The 23,068-nt window shown below is 34.8% G+C and overlaps 1 protein-coding gene across 1 annotated transcript in view; it reads left to right on the plus strand.

Annotated features, from left to right (window-relative positions):
* CSMD3 (CUB and Sushi multiple domains 3) overlaps positions 1-23,068 on the plus strand; it is a 1,175,747-nt gene that overhangs the window by 560,704 nt on the left and 591,975 nt on the right. The gene's annotated exons all lie outside the window — the stretch shown is intronic.

The raw sequence follows: 23,068 nt of genomic DNA on the forward strand, positions 1-23,068 counted from the left end.
ATCTTGAATTCAGGAGCCTCCTGCAGTAGCATGGGCTTATTTCTGAGTATTATCTGCTTCTAATATCTTTACCCTACAATGTGAAACCATTTAATGAAAAAAAAATTTTACTTGGCATTGTTTCTGACATCATGATGAAATTGTATCTATTATGGAGTGAGGAAAAAAGTAATGTTACCTCATGTTTCTAAAATAGCTGTCCTTATATCAAGACTTTTTTTCCTTTCTATGCCAGAGACTTATAGCAAAGATATTATCATCGCCTCCAAAAGAAGTACTGGCAATCATTGAAAGAACTGTCATCTATCTTAGATAATGGCAACTTAACCACATGGTAAAATGCTATTGTCTTTTGATGCATTTTGATGGGAAGAATGTCATTGATTTTTTATTTCTCCTATGAATTTTAATGGGAAATAAACCACTATGGAAAAAACTGACTACAGTATACTTCTATGACACTGTAAAAATTGTGCTTTTAAAAATTGACAAGTACCTTCGTGTTTGTTTTTTAAAACTGTGCTCATTTCACGTATATCACATGCTTAAAAATACATTCCGAAGGCAATTTTCTTCTGCGTTTCCTCTGCAGTGGATGATCTGGTGGCTTGTCAGGGCATATCAGAAAATAGGAGTCTTGCATGGGGAACGCTCAAGGCCAGTTACAGGTGTACCTCATTTTTATTGCGCTCCACTTTATTTTGCTTCACTGATACTGTGTTTCATACAAATTGAAGATTTGTGGCAACCCTGCATCGATCAAATCTATTGGTGCCATTTTTCCAACAGCATTTGCTCACTTTATGTCTCTGTGTAACATTTTGGTAATGCTCACAATATTTCAAACTTTTTCTTTATTATTCTATTTGTTATGGTGATCTGTGATCAGTAATCTTTGATGTTACTATTGTAGTTGTTTTGGTGTGCCACAAACCACTTGGCGTTTAAGATGGTGAATTTAATTGATAAATGTGTGCGTTCTGATCCCCCACTGACAGGCTGTTCCCCCATCTCTCTCCTTCTCCTTGGGCCTCCCTATTCCCCGAATAACAACAATAGTGAAATTAGGCTAATTAATAACTGTACAATGGCCTCTAAGTGTTCAAGTGAAAGGAAGAGTCACACATCTCTTGCTTTAGGTCAAAAGCTAGAAACCATTAAGCTTAGTGAGGAAGGCATGTCGAAAGCCAATAGGCTGAAAGCTAGGCCTCTTTCACCAAACAGTTAGCCACGTTGTGAATGCAAAGGAAAAGTTCTTGAAGGAAATTATAAGTGCTACTCTAGTGAACACACAAATGATAAGAAAATGAAACAGCTTTATTAGTGATATGGAGAAAGTTTTAGTGGTCTGAATAGCAGATCAAAACCAGCCACAACATTCTGTTAAACCAAAGCTTAATCCAGAGTAAGGTGCTAATTCTCTTTAGTTTTATGAAGGCTAAGAAAGGTGAGGAAGCTGCAGAAGAAAAGTTTGAAGCTGGCAGAGGTTGGTTTGTGAGGTTTAAGGAAAGACGCTGTCTCTATATCATAAAAGTGCAAGGGGAAGCAGCAAGTGCTGATATAGAAGATGCAGCAAGTTATCCAGAACATAACTAAAGAAGGTCGCTGCACTAAACAACAGATTTTCAGTATAGACAAAACAGCCTTATATTGGAAGAAGATGCCATTTAGGACTTCCATGGCTAGAGAGGAGAACTCAGTGCCTGGCTTCAAAGCGTCAAAGGATGGACTGACTCTTTTCTTAAGGGCTAATGCAACTGGTGACTTTAAATGCAAGCCAATGCTCATTTACCATTCTGAAAATCCTAGAGCCCTTAAGAATTATGCTAAATCTACTCTGCCTATGCTCTATAAATGGAACAATAAAGCCTGGATGACAGCACATCTGTTTACAACTTGGTTAGTGAATATGTTAAGCCCAGTGTTGAGAACTACTGTTCAGAAAAGAAGATTCCTTTCAAAATATTAATGCTCATTGACAGTGTACTTGGTCACCCGAGAGATCTAATGGAGATGTACAATGGGATTAATGTTGTTTTTAATGCCTGCTAACACAAGATCTGTTCTGCAGCCCATTGATTAAGGAGTAATTTTGACTTTCAAGTTTTATCATTTAAGAAACAGATTTCATAAGGATCTAGGTTGCCATAGATAGTGATTTCTCTGATGAATCTTGGCCAAGTAAATTGAAAACTTTCTAGAAAGGATTCACAATTCTAGATGTCACTAAGAACATTTGTGATTCATGGAAAGAGGTCAAAATATCAACATTAACAGGAATTTGGAAGAAGTTGATTCCAGCCCTCATGGATGACTGTGAGGAAGACTTCAGTGGAGGAAGTAACTGCCAATGTGGTGGAAAAAGCAAGAGAACTGGAATTAGAAGTGCAGCCTGAGGATGTGACTGAATTGCTGCAATATCGTGGTAAACCTTGTAACGGATGAGGAGTTGCTTCTCATGAATGAGCAAAGAAAGTGGTTTCTTAAGATGGAATCTTCTCCTGGTGGAGGTGCTGTAAAGATTGTTGAAATGACAACAAAGAATTTAGAAACATAAACTTAGTTGCTAAAGCAGTGGCAGGGTTTGAGAGGTCTGACTCCAATTTTGACAGAAGTTCCAGTGTGGGTAAAATGCTCTCAAACAGCATCATGTGCTACAGAGAAATCGTTTGTGCAAGGAAGAGTCAATAGATGTGGCAAACTTCGTTGTTGTGAAATTGCCACAGCCACCCCAACCTTCAGTAACCACCACCCTGATCAGTCTGCAACCATCAACATTAATGCTAGATCCTCCACCAGCAAAAAAATTACAACTTGCTGAAGGCTCAGATGACGGCATGTTTTAGCAATAAAGTATTTCTTAATTTAATTATGTATATTTTTTATACATAATGCCTTTGCACACTTAAACTACAGTATTGTGTAAACATAACTTTTGTATGCACTGGAATACCAAAAAATTTGTGACTCACTCTATTGCGATATTCACCTTGCTGCTAGTGGTCTGGATTGGAACCTGCAATATTTCTGCCTGAGGACATGTTTTTAAATATATCCTCTTACAAGACAGCCTGGAGGTGGGAAAAGAGGGTACAGTCAGTAAGAGCTCAGGTTACTTAGCTATTCTAGTCTAAAATTACTTTTAGAAAAAGTAGTTGATAGAGACTTTACATCTATAATTAATACTTTAGATATACATCTTTGTTTCTTCTTTTGAGGAATTCCAAGTTTTCTGTTTCACAGGATTAACATAACCAACACACAAGTTCTGTTCACCTGCTCATAAGTCAATCTGAGGATTTCCCAGGCAAACACTGAATCATTGAATAAGGTTTGCAAGGTTCAAGTTAAATGCAAGAAGACAAAAGGCACTCATTTCCATAGGTGCTGCCTGGAAATGCCTGGGCAGATTGAGATCTAGAAAGAGACTGACACTAGGCAGGTCTGTGTGAGTCACCTCATTTGAGAAAGCCCACACTTCCTCTTTTCAAGACCCTTGGTGTTTCTCAAGCATACCACCCAGCTCTTTCATGATCTTTAATGATTTGGAAGTATGCCAGCTCATCTCTCCTCTGGATTTGGCTGCTGAGGGGAGCATAGAGGCTGACAGCCATCTGAATCCAGAGGCAATGAATGGCACAGCTGAATATCGTCAGAGTAATGATGGTATCTCATTGCTCTCTAAATCTATTATTTGGGACAGAAATAGAACATGGGATTTTCCTGGCATTTCAATTATAAGAATTAGAAGGAAAATGTAGGGGCATTGAAGGGAAGGTTTTCGAGAGAAACCCAGAGTGCATTTAACCTCCCCGTTTCCCATGAGAGAATACAATATTGCAAACTAGAGATTTGCTTTCAGTTTTAAAACAACCTATTTCCTAAATGTTTAACTTTATAAAAATATTCAGTGGAATTAATTTTTGTTAATTTGTTGTCTTAATATTAGTATTTTAATGAGAGAGGCAATGTGTCCAAAACATCTTGTACCCTCTTCAGATCCTCTTCATCTCTTATGCTAGTCACTGCTGTAGTGACCAGTTAAGTTTTGTGCAGGTACACCTGAGAGGGCTCTTCTGCATCTTACTTCCTAACGTGCCGCTCTGTTGACACCTGAGACAGGAAGTCTGAACCGGCTTAGCTTTTACACAGGTGCTACCCAAAATGTAGAGGAGCTAATCCTTATGAGTCAACTCTTGAACTACATGGAAATAGGAGCACATGAATAAATGTATCCGCCTTCCTTCCACAGTTTCTTCTGCTATTCTGAGGCATTTTACAAATTGCATCAGAAATTTCTATAGAGTCTAAAACCAATTATGCATAGCGGTAGCCAATTGGATGACATGTCCTGTATTGTCTTTCCTGCATTTGAGGCCTGTTTCACTCCCACCTGTTCCTCATTTCTGCTCCCTGAGACCATATTACTAATTAAACTTCACAGGCATAAGCCCTTTTCTCAGGCATAATTTCTGGGTAACATAGTCAGAGACAATTTCTTAATTGTCCTTCTTTAGCACCCCTTTGGCTTTCAGTCTGCATCAGATAGTTCTAATCAATCCCTGCTTGACCTTTGGCTTGGGATCATATAACTAGATTGCCCATGCTTGGGGAATATTCAGAAATTTATATCCCCAGAGAATGATCCTATGGGAACTCAAGGATAGCAAACACGTCTGTTTCATTCCTACCCGGCTCTGTGTATGGCCAGAATCCCAAAGGAAATTCAGATTATTTCCCTAACCCATATGGACGTTGTTTGTGCTAATCTCCAGGAAATGGTAAAATCACTGATATGTTTCTAGGGAGTATACATTGAAGTCAATTTCTTCATAAGATTTATCGTTGTGTTTTGGTTTGGCTTGGTTTCGGTTTTATGTTCTTCGTGGTGGGTTTTATTCCCCCCTTTTCTGTGGTTGTATATATACATGAGGGAAAATAGCAGTTGCTGAGATAATTTACTGTGGCTTACTACAGAGGTGAAAATGTCACACAGCTTCCCACCCAGGAGTGCCTTATGTACACATTTTTCACTGACTGACAGAGTTTCATTACCAGGTGGAATACTAACTGTTTGAATTGATTTATGGACTAAATAAATGTGATTTTATTACTGTCTTCTTTTTGGCAATGGTCTACATGCTGTGGGAAATTCACGACAATCCTGAGTTCTTGGACATGCAGGCTATTTTTCTACATAAAGACTTATCAGTTTATTAGGTGATCAACTGTTCATCTTTTGTAGGCCACATGATCTTTAAAATTTTATTGAATGCACTATCTATATCATAAAAATAATATACAGAAAATGTAGAAAGAATTATGCATTACATATTTATAAGGCTTTCGTCTTCAAGGATCATGGGATTAAAAAGTGGGTCTAAGTATTGGAATAAACAAAATATATATTAATAAGAAATAATTTCATGTATTCAAACATAAAAAATTGACATACTGTAAATGTGCATAAATAATGGTTTAATAGTATTTATAATAAATATATTAAAATATATTCATATATACAAATAAAAAGAGCTGCAGTGGCTAAGTGAAATATTTTCAGAAAATATTCCATTATAATTTTAACTAAAAAATAAACCAAAATTGACAAAAATGTAACCAATATTTATAGCATACTAGATAAGACTTAGACTTTGGCATCCAGCTGCTGTGAAGTCAATTAAACTTGGGTGAGTAATTTAAATTCTTTAGTTTCAGTTACATCCTGTATAAAATTCAAATAATAATAATAATAGATAATTATAGCAACTAAGGCTTATACAGAGCTTACTATTGTAGGGGAGGAAGACATTTCCTCTACCCTAGGTCCTTCTGGCTGGACAGCAAATTAAATTCACATGAGACAGAATAACAGGAGAAAATCAAACAAAGCTTTATAACATGTATACAGAGGAGAGACTTAGGCAAACTGAGCAACTTGCCAAAATGGCAGAGGTTCTCATCTTAAATACCCTTCTCAGCTAAAGGCAAAGAAGAATGTTGGGGTTAGGGAGGGTTAGTTATGGGAGATTACCAGAAAAGCACAGTAAAGAAGAGTAAGATTGTTATTCAGATTTAAGTCCTTGCCTTCCTCATTGATAAGAGTTTCTAGAGATAAGGTCATCCCCTCTTCTTCCTGGTACAGAGAGGGAAACACCTTTACAGATGGAGATTTCCTTTACAAATTTAAATGTCTTCTAACAAAGGGTAACTTCTACTTTTCAGAGTTTGTCTCATGTCTGCAGTTTTTTGAAAGTAACCAGCCCAAAATAATCCTCATGCCAAAGAGGCAGATCTTGGGGTGCCCAATTCCAATCCCCCACACTATATAGTAGACAAGCTTTAAGTGTATCAATTCATTTGATCTTCTCAAACTCTACCAGATACTATACTATCATTTTGCTCTTACAAATGAGGAAATTAAAGCACAGAGAATTTCAGTGATTCACTGTAGGCAAATTGATACTAAACGATACAGCTATGATTTGAACCCATGCAATTAGGCTCCACTATCTGAGCTATAGTTCTCAGAAGTCATATTTATCCATAGGTACTGTGGTTTGTTTTTTGTTTTGTTCTAAATGATTAAATGCCATAAAATAGGTAAAGCTCCCCAAGAATGCCTGATATGTAGTGAACCTTCACTGCAAGCTTACTGTTACTGGGATTTGCCTTCATCTGTAGGGATTAGCACCTATTGTCAGTGGTGTTTGCCATCATCTGTAGGATTCACACTATGACATTGAACAGTTCAGCACATCTTCCAGGACAGGAATTGCTTGAAAGTCAAAGATTCTGCAACACAAGGTGACAGAAACATATCTAGAGCTAACAACTGATTGGCCTTCTTTAGACTTTAAAAATCTGCTCCTTCTACCTTTTTGGGGACTGAGGTGGAGGACCAGGAAAAGAATTCCAGTGTAGTTACAGCCAGGGCTAAAACAATTACCCAGTTTAAGTTGAGAAATGCTTGGGTTTGTTTTATAAAGATTGGCACCTGAGCTAACAACTGTTACCAATCTTTTTTTTTTCCTTCTCCCCAAAGTCACACCGGTATATAGTTGTATATCCTAGTTGTGAGTTCCTCTGGTTGTGTTATGTGGGATACCGCCTCAGCGTGGCCTGACGAGCAGTGCCATGTCCATGCCCAGGATCCGAACCAGCGAAACTCTGGGCCACTGAAGCGCAGTGTGCAAACTTAACCACTCAGCCACGGGGTTGGCCCCAAGAAATGTTTTAAAATGTATTTTGAGTAGGGTGTTAAAGAGGAGGTAAAGTTTCCACATACCCAAATGTATTGTCAAACGCAAATCTTTTTACTAAGCAATTTGGTTTCAGAGCTAAATTTCTATAGTACGTGTATCAAAGATTTGTTTGCGTTTACTCTCTTTTTTTCTTGTCTTGTTTTTTTTTTTCCAATGTCATTGGAGGATAATTGCCAAATATAATTGTGTATATTTAAAGTGTACAGTGTGATGCTTTTATATGCACATAGCTTGTGGAATGATTACCAAAATCAAGGTAATTAAAGCATCCATCAGCTCACATAGTTGACTCGTGTGTCTGTGTGTGTGTGTGTGTGTGGTGAAAATACCTAAAATCTACTCTCAACAACTTTCAAGGATATAATACCATATTATTAACTATAGTCGCCATGCTGTGCATTGGATCCTCAGAACTTATTCATCTTATAACTGAAATTTGGTACTCAATGTTTATTCTAAATAAACACCAGAAGAAAAAAGAAAACATTACCTCGGTATTTGGAATTCATGGAAGTTTCATCTTTTTTGATTGTTTGGTATAGAAAGTTTAGAATTTAATAAATGTAGGAATTCCTCTAAAAATCCTTAAGATTTATTTCAAAATCATAAGCTGTTGACCTATAAATGTCCTCTTAGCTGAAAGAGTTCATCACTAACCTTTTTTTCTAGAGTAACATAATAGCCCAGACATAATGTGGCTGTCTCTTCCTAAGATGTTGGGTAAATAGTGAGCTTTATATTATACATATGCTTACATGTAAGAAATTTGTTTCTCCAATCATATGATCATGAAAATTGAGATTACCAATCTCTTTCTTGAGTTGTTCAACTAAATACATATGGAGACTGTCAAATCTATTGAGAAGGCAAACCAATAAAAAAAAAAAAAAGCAACAAAAAACCAGCACTATTGTCATTAATTGTGGTTATACAGCATTTTTTTGGTACAGTTTTTAAGAGCTTAGTGTCTGGACTCAGAGAGGTTTGAATCTCATATGCACTAGACAACATGAGATCAGAAAGGGTCATAGCAAGTAGGAAATAGATTTCAAGTGCTTGACAGCTTTGCCAGTGGCAAGTCTTAACAGCATTACCTTAAATATTTCATTATATTCCATCCTGTGGTTTACCTTAGTTCCTCACAGTAAATATGTAAAACAACAGCCAGTTCCAGATGTATTGTGTCCTATTTTTTTTTTTTTAAGATTTTGTTCTTTTCCTTTTTCTCCCCAAAGCCCCCCGATACATAGTTGTCTATTCTTCATTGTGGGTCCTTCTAGTTGTGGCATGTGGGATGCTGCCTCAGCGTGGTTTGATGAGCAGTGCCGTATCCGTGCCCAGGATTCGAACCAACGAAAGACTGGGCCGCCTGCTGCGGAGCGCGCGAACTTAACCACTAGGCCACGGGGCCAGCCCCTGTGTCCTAATTTTTTTCATGAGTCTTTTTTTCTTTGTCTCCAGTAATCCTCCTTCTCCTCCTTGACATACAAGATCCTCTAGTTTGGTGTCTCAATCAAGACTCCATTTCTTAAGGGTGTCATTTGTTCAATAAACACTTATTGACTGCCCACAGGACCAATGAGTAGTAATATGTGAGAATTGTCCTAAAGGGGCTCACAGTATACTGAGGAAAAAAAGACAGCAGAAGAGAGTAAGATAATCTGTAGTAAATTAGCTTATAAAGATGAAAACATGGGAGCACAGGAGAGGAGCACCCTACACAGGGTAGATTGGAATTAGGGCTATCACATGTGCTCCCCAGAGGAATGCCAACATAAATCCTAACCAACTTAAATCCTAAAGTATGAGAAGGGTTAGATAAGTGATAGGAGAAAGACCTGGGAAGAAGAGTATATAATTTGGTTTGAGTTAACAGGATTTTTATTTTTTTCTTGAGTGTCAAAACATTCTATTAACCAGCTTTAATATGATAGCTTCCCGCTGTAATGGAAGCTGAAGTTTATGCCTTATTTCCATAATTCTTTTTCACTAAAACTTCTTGGTAAAGTACAGAATAAAAAGAATTAAAGGAATGAGAAAAAATTAAAGAGACTAGCTAGAACAAAAGATATCCCACTAAGTCAGTGGTTCTTAATGGGAGGGGGCCAGAATTTTGCCACCTGGGGACATTTGGCAATGTTTGGGGACAATTTTTTGATTGTCACAACTTTTTGGGGGATGCTAATGGCATGTAGTGGATAGAGGACAAGGATGCTGCTAAACATTCTGAAAAGCACAGTACAGGCCCCCAAAACAAAACAAATAATTGTCCAAAATGTTAATAATGTGGAGACTGGAAAGCCCTACACTAAGCTGATAATTGAGAATTGTGCATAAACACAAAATAGTGCCAATATCTAGTATTTTTAACTTCCTGAGAGGCACAGAGGTCTCAAAAGTAGGAGGGTTACTATTTTTATCACACACATCCGTTGAAACTAATAGGCTGGTGACAATTTGTACAGCTGAAAGTGATGGTCTCACATCCTGCAACCGTTATATTTAGCTCAGAGAATAAAGTTTCTACATTATTTTAAAAGATCCCCTGATAAGGAGATCAAACAGCATCTTGAAGAGCTCAATGTAGTTTTTCTACTTACTGACTCCTGGAGCAATAAATTATTTTCTTGCGTTCAGGTTAAACAACCCTGCAGCAATTTTTTTTTTTTTTTTTTTTTTTTTTAAGTTTCTAACTATAGCCTTGGAAAAGAATCTTTAAGAATTTTGGCTAGAAAGATGCTTATATTGTGATTGCAAACAGGTTTAACCAAGGGCTCCTATGGCATGCTATTACTTAGCTTCACCCTGTTCAGGGTCTGGCCCTGGGATTTGCCAGCTGGAAAACTCATCCTCATCTTTGTTCTAGAATTTATTGTATGTGAAGGTATTGACTTTCCATACTAGGCTCACATACAGACACGTACAAATTGGTGGATAATTGGCAAAATGTTAGTTTAAAATGACATTCAAGGTAGAGACTAAAGAGGTTTAAATAAATGTAATATGATATCTTGGCTTAGATCCTAGAACAGAAAAAGTTCAGTAACTTAAAAAACAGACAAAAACATGATGAAATTCAAATAAACTCTGGAGATTAGTTATTAGTAATGTACCAATGATGCTTTCTTAGTTTTCACAAATGTACCATGGTTATGTAAGATGTTAACATTAGGGGGGAGTGGGTAAAGGGAACATGGGAACTCTCTGTAATGGTCTTTACATCTTTTCTATGAATCTAAATTATTTCAAGCTAAAAATTTTATTTCTAAAATATAACATGAAGAGGAGAATAAAAGGGATAAATTGGTAAGGGTTTCTCATTTGAAAGCAATTTTTTAAAAATTATGTTTGTAAATTAGAAGTGCTAAAATAGTTGTTGCAATCCTATAATTGAAATATCAGTTTGCAATTATGTTTTCAGACTCTATTTTATTGAAATCATAATTTACTTGTTTTAATTTCACATCAAAATGGATATATAGCTCAGACACTACAAATCAGAGGTGTGTTTTCCAGTAGTAGCTCATATTTTTTTGGCTATTATAGGTTGATATATTGTAAAGAATTTGCCAATATTTGCAAAATTGAAGATTTCATATAAACATCTAGATTCCTGGCTTCTCTTGAAAAATTGGAAGAACCTTGGCCAAGGTTCAGATATATCTTTGAGTAGAGGTGTCCTTCTTTATCTTGGGTATATGCTCCCCAGATGGCCACACGCTCCCTCCTTTTTATTCCTCTCTCCCAGCACGGTTACCAAGTGGGTCAACTGTGTGTGTGCCTTTTAGCATGTGATATCTGATTTTCACATTTATATTTCTCTCCTCAATATTACGTAGATATGTGCTTTTCATTGGGCCAGCCTGGTGATGTACTGTTTGAGTTTGTGCCCTCTGCTTCCGTGCCCGAGGGTTTGCACGTTCAGATCCCGGGTGTGGACCTACACACTGCTCATCAAGCCATGCTGTGGTTACGTCCTACGTACAAAATAGAGGAAGATTGGCACGGATGTTAGGTCAGGGACAATCTTCCTCAAGAAAACAGGAAGGTTATTGGTGCTGGCCAGGTAGCATAGTAGTTAAGTTTGCACGCTCCACTTCTGCAGCCCAGGGTTCACAAGTTCAGATCCTGGGTGCTTGTCAAGCCACACTGTGGCAGCATCCTGCATAAAATAAAGAAAGATTGGCATGGATGTTAGCTCAGTAACAGTCTTCCTCAAGCAAAAAGAGGACGATTGGCAACAGATGTTAGCTCAGGGCCAATCTTTCTCATAAACACACAAAAAATCATTCCTATTTCTGATTTAATCCCATATGTACTCATCCTGATACCAGTAGGATGGTTCAGTGAAACAAAGAGCGGTAAGGCAGGCTTGTATGTAAACATGACCTTTATGACTAAGTTAAATTACTAACAACCAAGTACCAGAAAAAGAAAAAAATAAAATAATTTGTTTACTTTTTTCCTTGAAAAATCTTTACATTATATTTCTCATTTTTAATAGGAATTGCATTTTCTGGGTTTTAATCAAATTTATCTGATCCTGTGCAGTCTGCCTCTTGCTGATTTTAATTCTCTCCCTTTCATAGCATCTCCTGTTTTCCAGGTCCGTGCTTTGAGTTCATGTCATTATTATTCCACATTTGTATGCTTCCTTTCAGTGAAGACATGGATTAAACTTTCATTCTTATGCAGATGACACTCAGATGTATTTGAAGATTAGTCCAAATTTTTACTCAACTTCTGACATTTTTTCAGCTTCTCATGAAGACATAGAGACTGGGATGTCCAATTAAATATTATTAAACTTAACTACTTATTGATAGTTCCAGGTGCTGATTTAAATAGGTTTCATCCTTTACCTTCATATGTATGTGTGTGTGTATGTTTCCTAACCAGCAGTCAACCATCTGAGAATTCTAATTGATTGAGAGAACAGTTTCTAAACCTGTTTGTCTGCAGTTTAATGACAGATCTTTGATATTTAGGAAAATAATTCAGCATTTTCTTGAGTAGGTTATATTATATACTGTATTAAACAATTAAAGTAAAATAAGAACAAATTGAAATTCTGACATATTAAAAGTGTTATAACCATATTTTGAGTTATTATTTAAACACGTTTTTGTGTTCAGAATGTTATAGAATAAACTTTAATGCGCAATTTCACTTCAAACTAAAAATAACTCTGTTTATGCCTTTCCAAACTATTAGGAGTTTCCTTCCCAGAAAGGAAGTACAAAGTGACGTATGGTTGAACATAGTCCTTCAGAACATAGGCCAAATATTATACAGAAAGTCTAAATTCTGACACTCAACCCAGAAATGTGTATCTTATTTAGTGGTGTTCTATTTTCTGTGTGAAAACTCCACAATTCTTGTTTATGGCCATTGAGAGAACAGACACCCTACTTCTGGTAATGTTCTTCTAACTTGTATTTTCTTTTGTTCACTGATTTCTACCAAGTTTTATCCCTTTTTATAACAAATCTTTTGTAGTCTCAGTTGAAGATTAATTCCCAAACCCTTTTCATTTTGTGGGCATTTTTCCCTCCCTACATTACTGATTCCTTCATTAAAAATATTTTATTTTAACTTATAAAGTATTTTTCACAACTTTGGAAATAGTTGTTTTGTTTGAGCTAATACAGCCTTTGTACCTCCTATAACCTCTATCTTAGAAATTATTTCGTTTTCTGAGTCATTTATTTTCTCAAAGTCAATTTTTCATAGGTGCATTGTTTTATATTGAAAGCATATACATCTGCCAACATGAGGTGGGTTTTTTTTCCTTAGAATGTCCCTAAAATATTTCAATTCAACTATCTCTAAGAGTAAAAATGATCACATGTTAATTTTAAAAGATAATGTCTCATGAAGTGTTACCATGGATCTGGACACCTCGTTATTGTATACAGGTTCACCTTGATTTGTTTAGATTGAGTTTGTTCTTTATAGGGTTTCTACAAGAGCCATGGAAGAAAGACTTCCAAATTATTGGAGTAGGGGAAACAAAACATAGAAATAAAACAATTATTTCTTTTTGTCACTTCCTAAGAATAGCCTTCCCTGATCTGTTATCTACGTCCATAGGCTTTCCTGATCTATTACTCTGATAGCATCTTGTAAATCCAACTTTATCTACTAGTTTGGTCTTTCTCTTTCCTTCTATACTGTAAGCTCCATGAAGGCAGGGGCATTGAGTGTCTTCTTTATGTCACTACTTCCAATGTCCAGCATAACGTTTCAAACAAAATATGCTCTCATTTAATGTTTGTGGAATACATGAATTTGCAGAATAAAAATTGTACAGCATTCAACTTTCACAAATGAATAATAAATATATTATCTAATAGTAGATAGAATTTATCAGAAAAAAACTGTATTGAAATATCAGAATTCATTTTTTGTCTGGGAATAATTTGATTTACTATTTCGTGAAACAAAAGATCTTAACCATTAGATCATATCTGTTTCTAGATCTGGAACATATTCGATCCATAAATAATAAATATTAATTTTGCTTTGGGGCATTAATCATATATTGCTACCATATCAGTTTACATTTTGTCAGTTTATATCAGCTTATATATCTTAGTATCAAATTGTATTATAGACATAGAGAGTTTTAGATGCAGATTCCTATTGAAATTTCCAAAACTATAATAAATCTGATCCTCTCAAACAACCAACATTGAATATTTATTTATAACAGATAATGCTCTTACTTCACTACCTTGGAATACAAAATAAATTCACATTTTTTAAATTATAATTCAATGACTGGACACACTATCACCACTCTTTCTTCTTCCCCTCCTTGGGCTTACTCACTCTTAGGAGATAGTCTTTTGCCTCCTGGAAAGAAAATAAGTAATTAAAATCAATCCACCAAAACCTCCACTTTTTGCTTCAATCAAGTGTCATGATAAAAACTCAAGCTGTCAACCTTGTTGCAAAGTGTAGATGGTAAGCACCAACTTCAGATACCACTGGTGGTGTTTGGGCAAAGAAGGATCAGAAAGAAGTTATGGGTAGCACTCGCCCTAGCTTACCTCTACAAGATCGGGGTAGTTCCCTTTCATGTCTGAGAAGTAGCCACACCATATCTCTCCATGTTCAATTCTCACTTACTACTAGAAGTTGTCTGTCTTTAGGTACCAACACTTATTCATTTCCAATCATTTCATATTTGTTCCTAATAATATTTATTATCCTGCCTCACAGGACCCCATCAGAGACCCTTAAACAAGTAAGTCTCTTGTTGGTACATCTCCCGTGGTCTGAACCATTCTGACTTGCTCTTCACAAAATTTGGGCTGTTCATACTTATTCATTGTTACATAGTTAGATTTTATTAGAACATCTAATTTTCCAAAGTACAAGTTAAAAGTTTCTCGGAGCATTAGAAACTCTACTTAGTTAAACTTAATATCGCCAGCTTGTCTACTACTTCTTATGTAGCAGAAGAAATACAGTTTATTCCACGGCCAATGCAAAGTTGCTCTCAGAGGTAATCTAATATTATGAGTTTTTATCCTCATCCCTGGCTAATGAGCAAAGATGTCACTGGGGTATTGAAAGATAGAAATGGAAGACCTTCTGCAAGGGGTAAGATCACAGTGTTTCCTAACTCACAGGTTAAAAGAAAAGGAAATATTGCAAATACATCTGAATTCAAATTGATTTTTCTAGTGGATCCATCATTTTCTGTGTTTCTTATGTCATCAAACATTTTTAATAATAATAGGCTATTTCTCTGAGATAGTAAAAGTCTCATTGGACTAGAATATAACTTCCAGGCTCTACTAACCTCATTACACCTATTGGGAGAAGCCATTAAGAGCACATGGATAACTTAGTAGTATAATCATGTAATCATTTTATGCCTATCAGAGAATATGAGTGATAGAGTCTAACTGTCTAAGTTTACAAATGAAAGACCTGAGATCCAGATGATTTGGATTTGCTCAAGTGTGAATACCAAGTAAGTTGAAAATGCAGGGACAGTTGAAGACACACAACTAAAAAGCTATTTGGACTTCATCCTAATGACTCCTATAAAGACTAGACTACCATACCCCTCATAATGAAGAAATGTTCTTTGCCTAGAAATCTTCCAACATCCCCCCTAAGACACAGCCTGAGAGCAGCAGACAATAGGACTTAGTTGTTCACACAGCCCTTAATAAATTCTCAGCGGATGAGAATATTTGCAAAAGAGTGGTAGTTTGAATTGCCACTATGTCCAAAGGGGGGGAAAAAAAGAGGAAGATACAAACCAGAAGCAACAGCAAATCTCTGTTGTGGCTCTCATTATTTTAATCATGTTTTCATTCATTCATTCATATATGTATTATCTGCTATGTGCCAGGCACTGTTCTAGGTACTGGAGACACCATGGTGGACAAAACCAAATCCTTGCTCTCATGAAGCTGTCATTTTAATAAGGAAAAGAGACAATAAACCATGGTATATGTGATATACATGTACATATGCGTATATATACAAGTATATACACTTGTATGTAAGTATGGACATCTCTCTGTGTGTATGTATATGTATGAAGGTGATACTTAACATCCTAAAGTTTGGATAAAGTAGTCAGAACAGACCATTTATTGAGAACTATTTGAGCAGAAACCTATACAAAGTGAAAAAAAAAACAGCAAGTGTTAAGGTCTTAAAGTGGGAATAGTTTCAATGTGTTTAAGAAATTGCAAGTAAGTGAGTGGAAGGAACTTTATGGAATTTTCAAATCCTGAGAATGTGTTGGAACAGAATCATAAGAGTCCCTCAATATTATTAAAAAAATTGTGAAGCTTCTGGAAGGGAGAGAGTGGTAGAGGTACTTCAGGGCACAATAGACCCAGAGACAACCAAAGACAGGTCCCAGTTGGTATATTCTGTGCAAAAAGAATACTTAACCTGTGAGTTGTATCTTTCGTATTCAACCGAAAAATAAAATTTCAGCTTGTCTTACATGTGTAGTTGAAACATTATATCCAGTACAAATCTAAATGCCTGAAGGTTACAGTTGAACCAAAACATGTTTCATTGTACTTAACCTTATTCTTAGGTGTTTTTCAAAGCATAGTTAACTATATCTGTGTGGCCTGAGGAAAAAAAATAGAAATATATTGATAGAGAGGCTAAGGATGAATTGTTTTGGCTTCTGCTACTACACTTATATCATTTTCTTGAAAGGGCATAATTCTTTTAACAGGATTTCATGATGTCTTCACGTGTATTGGCTGATTTTATTCCCAAACAAAACTGTAAAATGGATAAGGAAGCCATTCTTATCTCCCTTTTTGAAAAAATAGGTGGCATGTGAATAAAACATGTAGAATATTGTAAAATAACAACTCTGTCAAAGGCACTGAGTTAAGATAATCATAGATATATAGAATCTGTAAAAATTAGCTAATTTGTGTCAATTTATTTTAAACTGCTGAAATAAGCACGTTAACATCTTTATGATAGCAAGCTTTCCCATTCAATACATGACCTGTCTTTACATTTATACAGATTTTATTTAATTTCCTTCAGAAATTATTTTATAGTTCTCCTTACAGGGATCTTGTACCTTTCTTTGCCAAATATATTTTTCAAAACTGTATATTTATTTTACTGCTTGTGTGATTTAGATCTTTCCATTTGAGTTACTGATTGTTGTTGTTACAAAAGAAAACTTTAAATTTCCATATACATATCTTCTTCAAAACCAACTTATGTGACTCTTAAATATAACACAGCATTTTTGTAGATAAATTATTAAATCTTTTGAGTTTAAGTAGGCAAATATCATATGACAAGTAAATCATGACACTATTTTATTTCCTTAAATTTTATAACTCTTTCCAATTTTTTCTTAGTTTATTGCATTACCTAGAACCCCTAAGACAGTGTTGAATGCTGTCACAGACTGTGGGCATCCATGTTTTCTTGTAACCTTTAATGGCAAAAGTTTTCACATTTTATTGTATAATCTAATACTTGTTTTGATATCATACATTCATTGTTATATTTAGAAGGTTTCTCCTTTTTATACTATTTCTGTGTTTCTTAGAATTTAAATCAAGACTTTCTGCTTAATTTATCAAACACTTTATGAGCACATACTGTAATCACATTTATCTTTCCACTTTGTGTTGTTAACGGCTACATTAAGGAAGAAAATTTGTATCAAAATAATTTATGAGCTCAATATAGTTCAATAAAAATACCAATCCCTTTCTAACTTGACAAACTGAGACATCTAAAGTTCATGGGAAAATAAATATTCAAGAATAACCAAGAAAATTATGAAATTGAACAATAATGGGGAGATTTGTACTATCTATATTAAAAATGATTAAACTGTATGGTACTTGCAGAGAAATAATCAGTGAATCAGTTCCAAAAAATAAAGTCTCAGATCTATGTATGGATTTTTTTAATAGAAAGATAAATAAACAGATAGAGATATAATATACCATGATGTAATACAAATGACATTTTAAATTGGTGGGGAATAAAATAGAGTTTACTATGAATGCTGTTGGGAAAATAGCTATCCGCATATTGGAAAATATAATTATATCTCCTACATCACATCATAAAAAAATAATTTCCAGATATATAAAAAGTTTAAACATAAGAATATAAAATTTTGAAAGTGTAAGAATTAAATATTAAATAATAATCATCCTTAGATTTGGGAAAAACTTTCCTAACCAAGGCATTAAACATAGCTACCCTAAAGGAAAATACTGACAAAATTACATATATAGTTTTAAAAGTTTGCAGAGGAAAATTAATTTAAAGTAAAGTTAAAAAAATAAAGTCTGGGAAAATATTTGCAGCACATGTAGAAAAAGATTAATACTGATCATATACAGGAAACCTCTATAAATCAATGAGGAGAGAACAACTGAAACTGGAAAAGGTGTACATAAACACAAACATGAGAGCAAAAGAAGTAAAGATAATAATAAAAACTGCTGTTAAACAGTACTAATAATGTAGAGAATTGGAAATTAAAACGTTATTGACATCATACTTAGAATGACAAAAGCACAAATAGTTGACACTGTTATTTTTGGTGTGAGTGTGGGGAACTAGGCTCTTTCTTATACCATTTTTGAAAGCGTACTGAACAAACTTTTGAAGAGTAATTTACTCATATTTATCAAATTTTAAAATACTTGTATACTGTGGCTAAGTAATCCTTCTAAGAATTCATCCTACAGTAATAGCACAATTATAAAGCACAAATAATAGCACAAGTATAAAGATATAAATACTAAGATCTTCACTCATGGATTATGTTTTAGAGCTGAAAAAATAAAAACAAAGCTTCACTAGCATGGGCTGTGTAACAAGCAACCACAAATATCAGTGGCTTATGACAAGTAGACAAGTAATTTTTCCAGTCAGTTACGTTGAATGTTGATTGCTGTGGGTCAACTGTTGCAACTCTGCTCAAATCGCAGGTCTTCTCATTCCCCAACCCAGGATTAAGGAAACCCCCTAATCGTCATGTGCTATTCTCATAGTTGAAGGCTGTCAAAATTTGCAATACTTTTCTCAGTTATTGTCCAGACTGTTAAAATCTATTAAATAAATCTGCATATGCTGACTTACAGCAGTACTCACGATACATGAGAAAAAAAAAAAAATGTTTCAGAGGAATGTGTATAGAATTAGTTCTTAAAACACACAAACACAAAAAACCAAGAAGTGTATAAAAATATACACACCTACAAAAAGAATATATCTGCAAAAATACAACCTAACTTGTTAAGCGGTTATTCTAGTTTAGATGGAAGCAGACAAGAAGACCACCATATTTACAGGTGGTTTTTACTGGTCATTTCATGGGTATTTTTTTCTTTATTTTTATATGAAAAGAAACTCATTTTCCAAAGGGACAGTTTCTCAGTCTAAAATGTATTTACAAGGATTCTTCAGCAGCATGTAGAGAGCACTTGTTTTACAGTTCATTTAAGAGTTGTGCCAAAGAACTTGGATTCTTTTTCCTTTAGTGAACATTCCTACATCATGAAAGCCACTGCACTAGGAGTTAATGAACAGAGACGATAAACAAGACCTTGTCCACAAGACTATGTGTGTATACATTTTAGAAAACAAAGCATGCCAGAGAATTACCAAGTAGCAAGTGCCACTCACAGAAGCAGTATGTCCTTTCAGAAAGCTGTTTCTGCTAACTTCAAATCAATCATCTGATTGCCCTAGAATTTTATTGCTATAAGTTCTGAAAATGTTTATAACTGCCTTCTCTATCAGATCACTAGCACCTAAACACCTTTATAGATACACTGTTCAAATAGTGTGCTGTGAGGACTACAATCCATTGTACAACCCTGAGTAGAAGAGTTAGGAACTCTCCCTGAGAAAGAAATGGCTCATCAGCTTGACTTTATTTAAATGAATAGATTTTTCTGCAGGCAAATATAAGGAATAACATTTTAGATTTGGAGAGCATCATAGAAAAAGTGGAAAATTATAAAAATGGTATATTCAAGAAAGCAATAATTCTTTTCTGGTACAAGTTAAGTTTATGACTGTGTAAAATGGCAAGAAATTGTACTGGAAAAGAAAACTAGATCCTCACAGGAATAATTTTATATTCTCTATTAGGCAGTTTGTAGTTTATCCGATAGGAAACAGTGATCAAGTTTTGATGCAAGTAAGTAAAATACAGCAATCCTCCCTTATCTGTAGTTTTGCTTTTCACAGTTTCAATTACCAGCTCTCAGGCATGTTCTGAAAATATTAAATGGAAAATTCCAGAAATAAACAATTCATAAGTGTTAAATTGTGGGCTATTCTGAGTACCATGATGAAATCTTGCACTGACCTGCTTTATCCCTCCTGCGATGTGAAATATCCCTTTGTCCACCAATTATCCCTTTGTCCAGTGTATCCACACTGTATACACTACCTGCCTGTTAGTCACTTAGTAGCCATTTTGGTTATCAGATTGACTGCTGTAGTATCACAGTGCTTGTGTTCAAGTAACCCTTATTTCACTTAATAATGGCCCTAAAGCCATTATTAAGCTTGAGTAATGATGCTGGCAGTTCGAATATATGAATGAGAAGCTGTAAAGTGCCTTCTTTAAGTGAAAAAGTGGAAGTTCTCAACTTAATAAGGAAAGAAAACAAAATCATATACTGAGGTTGCTAAGATCTAATGCAGCTTTTACTACTGTATATTGTTAAAATTGTTCTATTTTATTTTGGGGTGTTAATCTCTTTGCCTAATAAATTTATAAATTAAATTTTATCATAGGTATGTATAGAAAAAAATAATATATATAAGGTTCAGTACTATCCATGGATTCAGGCATCCATTGGGGGTCTTGGAACATATCTGCAAAGGGGGGAGTACTGTAATCAAATCTATATTTTAGAAAGATAAATATAGTAGTACTAAGGAGGATAGAACAGAGAGAGACAATGGAGTATAGAAAAGGAATTAAGTAGCTATTTCTAGTCCAGGAAAAAGATGATGATAAAGCTCTAAGTATTGGGAAGAGAAGAAAAGAAGGAAATCAAGATGCTTCAGAAAAGGAATACACAGCTCTTGAGGAGTGCTTATATATGCATGGGAGGGAGGTAAAGGGATTAGTTAAGAAATATTTAATTAAAAGCTTCCTTAAAACATTTCATGGGATGTCCAGCAGAGAAAAAATTACTCTAGAAATCAAGAAAAATGGCAAAATTAGTGATATAGATTTGAGAGCTATCAACACAAAAATGACCATTGTAGTCATAGAAGTGAATTAGATTAACTGTTCAGAGAGACCATTGAACAAAGATAAAATAGGTCATTAAATCAATTTATAATTAGACAATTTAAGAGTCAGATGGAAAAAAATAGAACCAGAACAAAGGGTATGAAACATAGCTATTTAAAACAAATAGGCCAAGAATCAAGAATGTTTAGGACTGTGTAAGGGAAGGCAGAGAATTTTAAACAAAGCTTATCAATATTTTCCATTACTGCTGAGACACCGAGTATATGGGAAAAATGAAGAGATACTATTAGATTTAGCAATTAAGAGGTCACTGCTGGCATTGAGAAAGCAGTTTCAACACTGCAATGAGAGAAGTCAGACTGAAATACTTTCAAAAGTGAATGGGGGAGAAGAAAATGCAGTGGTGAGCATACAAGACTTACAAGAAGTTGTAGTGTAATGTTTTCACTTCTTTGTGGAATCTAAAAAACACAAACTCATAGGAACAGAGTGTGGAATAGTAGTTGCCAGACATGGGGCTGAGGGTTAGGAAAAATGGAGAGATGTTGGTTAAAGGGAGCACATTTCTAGTTAGAAGATGAATTACTTCTGAGGGTATGTACAACCTGCTGACTATAGTTGATAATGCTGCATCATATACAGTCATGTGTCTCTTGACGACAGGAATACATTCTGAGAAATGTGATGTTAGGCAGTTTCCTCCTTGTGGAAACATCATAGACTGTACTTACACAAAGCTGGATAGTATAGCCTACTAATGTACATACTGAGGCTATGTGGAAGTAATCTTATGAGATCACTGTCATATATATGTTCCGTGGTTCACCAAAACATCATGTGACACATGACTGTACTTGAAAGGTACTAAGAAAATAGATGTTAAATTTTCTCACCACACACACATTAAAAAATGGTAATTGTGTGAGTTGATGGAGGTATTAACTAACTTTATTGTAGTAATCATTCTGCTTATACTTATATCAAATCATCAAGTTATATACCCTAAACTTACACAGTGTTACATGTCAGTTTTATCTCAATAAAGCTGGATAAAAAAGAGTCAATTGTTAAATATTACGAAATTTTGTGAGACCTTGATAAACCTTTGGTAGCTTTAAAATCAGCGAAAGAGGGATTATTTATACCATGGAAATTGGAAAATAAAAAAAAAATGAGTGAATGAAGGGAGAAGAAAATGGAGTAGTGAGCATAGCAGATTTATGAGAAGTTAGGTAGTAAAGGGAAAAAGAAAGATTGGTAATTAATTTTGTAAGAAGAAAAATACCACTTATTGTTTTCTTCTTCTTATAAAATAAGTTTTATTGATTAAAATATAGAAACCAGACACAGACAAGAGAAAATTAAAAGTAATTATTAAGTTATCATGAGATAGAAACTTTAATTTGAAAGAAAGTTTTCTGGAATAGATTTGGGCTAAAATATAAGCTAAAGGGAAAAAAACTGGTAAAGAAAGCTGTATTTAACATACTAGAGAGATACATATTTAGTGATAAGATGATAAGACTTTTGGAGTTGGAAGACCTGAGCTCGAATCCTGACTATACTGTTTGCTAGCTAAGTGATTTTGGACAAGTCAAGCAAACTTTTGGGACCTCCATAAATCGATCTTAAAAGTAGCAATAACTATGTAAGGTTTTAGTGCATATGAAAATATATATTTAACTGTACCTCATTTACAAATACGATGGAGTGTTGTTTATGGATTGGAAAAGGATGACTTGGTCAGGATTTTAATGAAATGGGGCAAAGAAATGCAAATCAAAAGTAATACCACCAAGAAACTCTGTCATGGTCAAGAAGGAAGTTAAGACCCAGATGCAGTGTGGTCACTAGCTCTTTTGTTAAGTAGAAGAAAAGAAGTGTTAGAAAACTAAGAAATATTACAACTTTTAACTTTTGTGGGAACTTAATAAAATTATGTCAGTGTAGCTCTTTTTATATTGTTCTAATTCACAGTTATAAGAACAGAAAGAGTAGTTTTATTATTGATGTGTCAATTATGCTATTATGAATC

This window comes from Equus quagga, chromosome 16 (genome assembly GCF_021613505.1).
Source record: "Equus quagga isolate Etosha38 chromosome 16, UCLA_HA_Equagga_1.0, whole genome shotgun sequence".
NCBI lineage: Eukaryota > Metazoa > Chordata > Mammalia > Perissodactyla > Equidae > Equus > Equus quagga.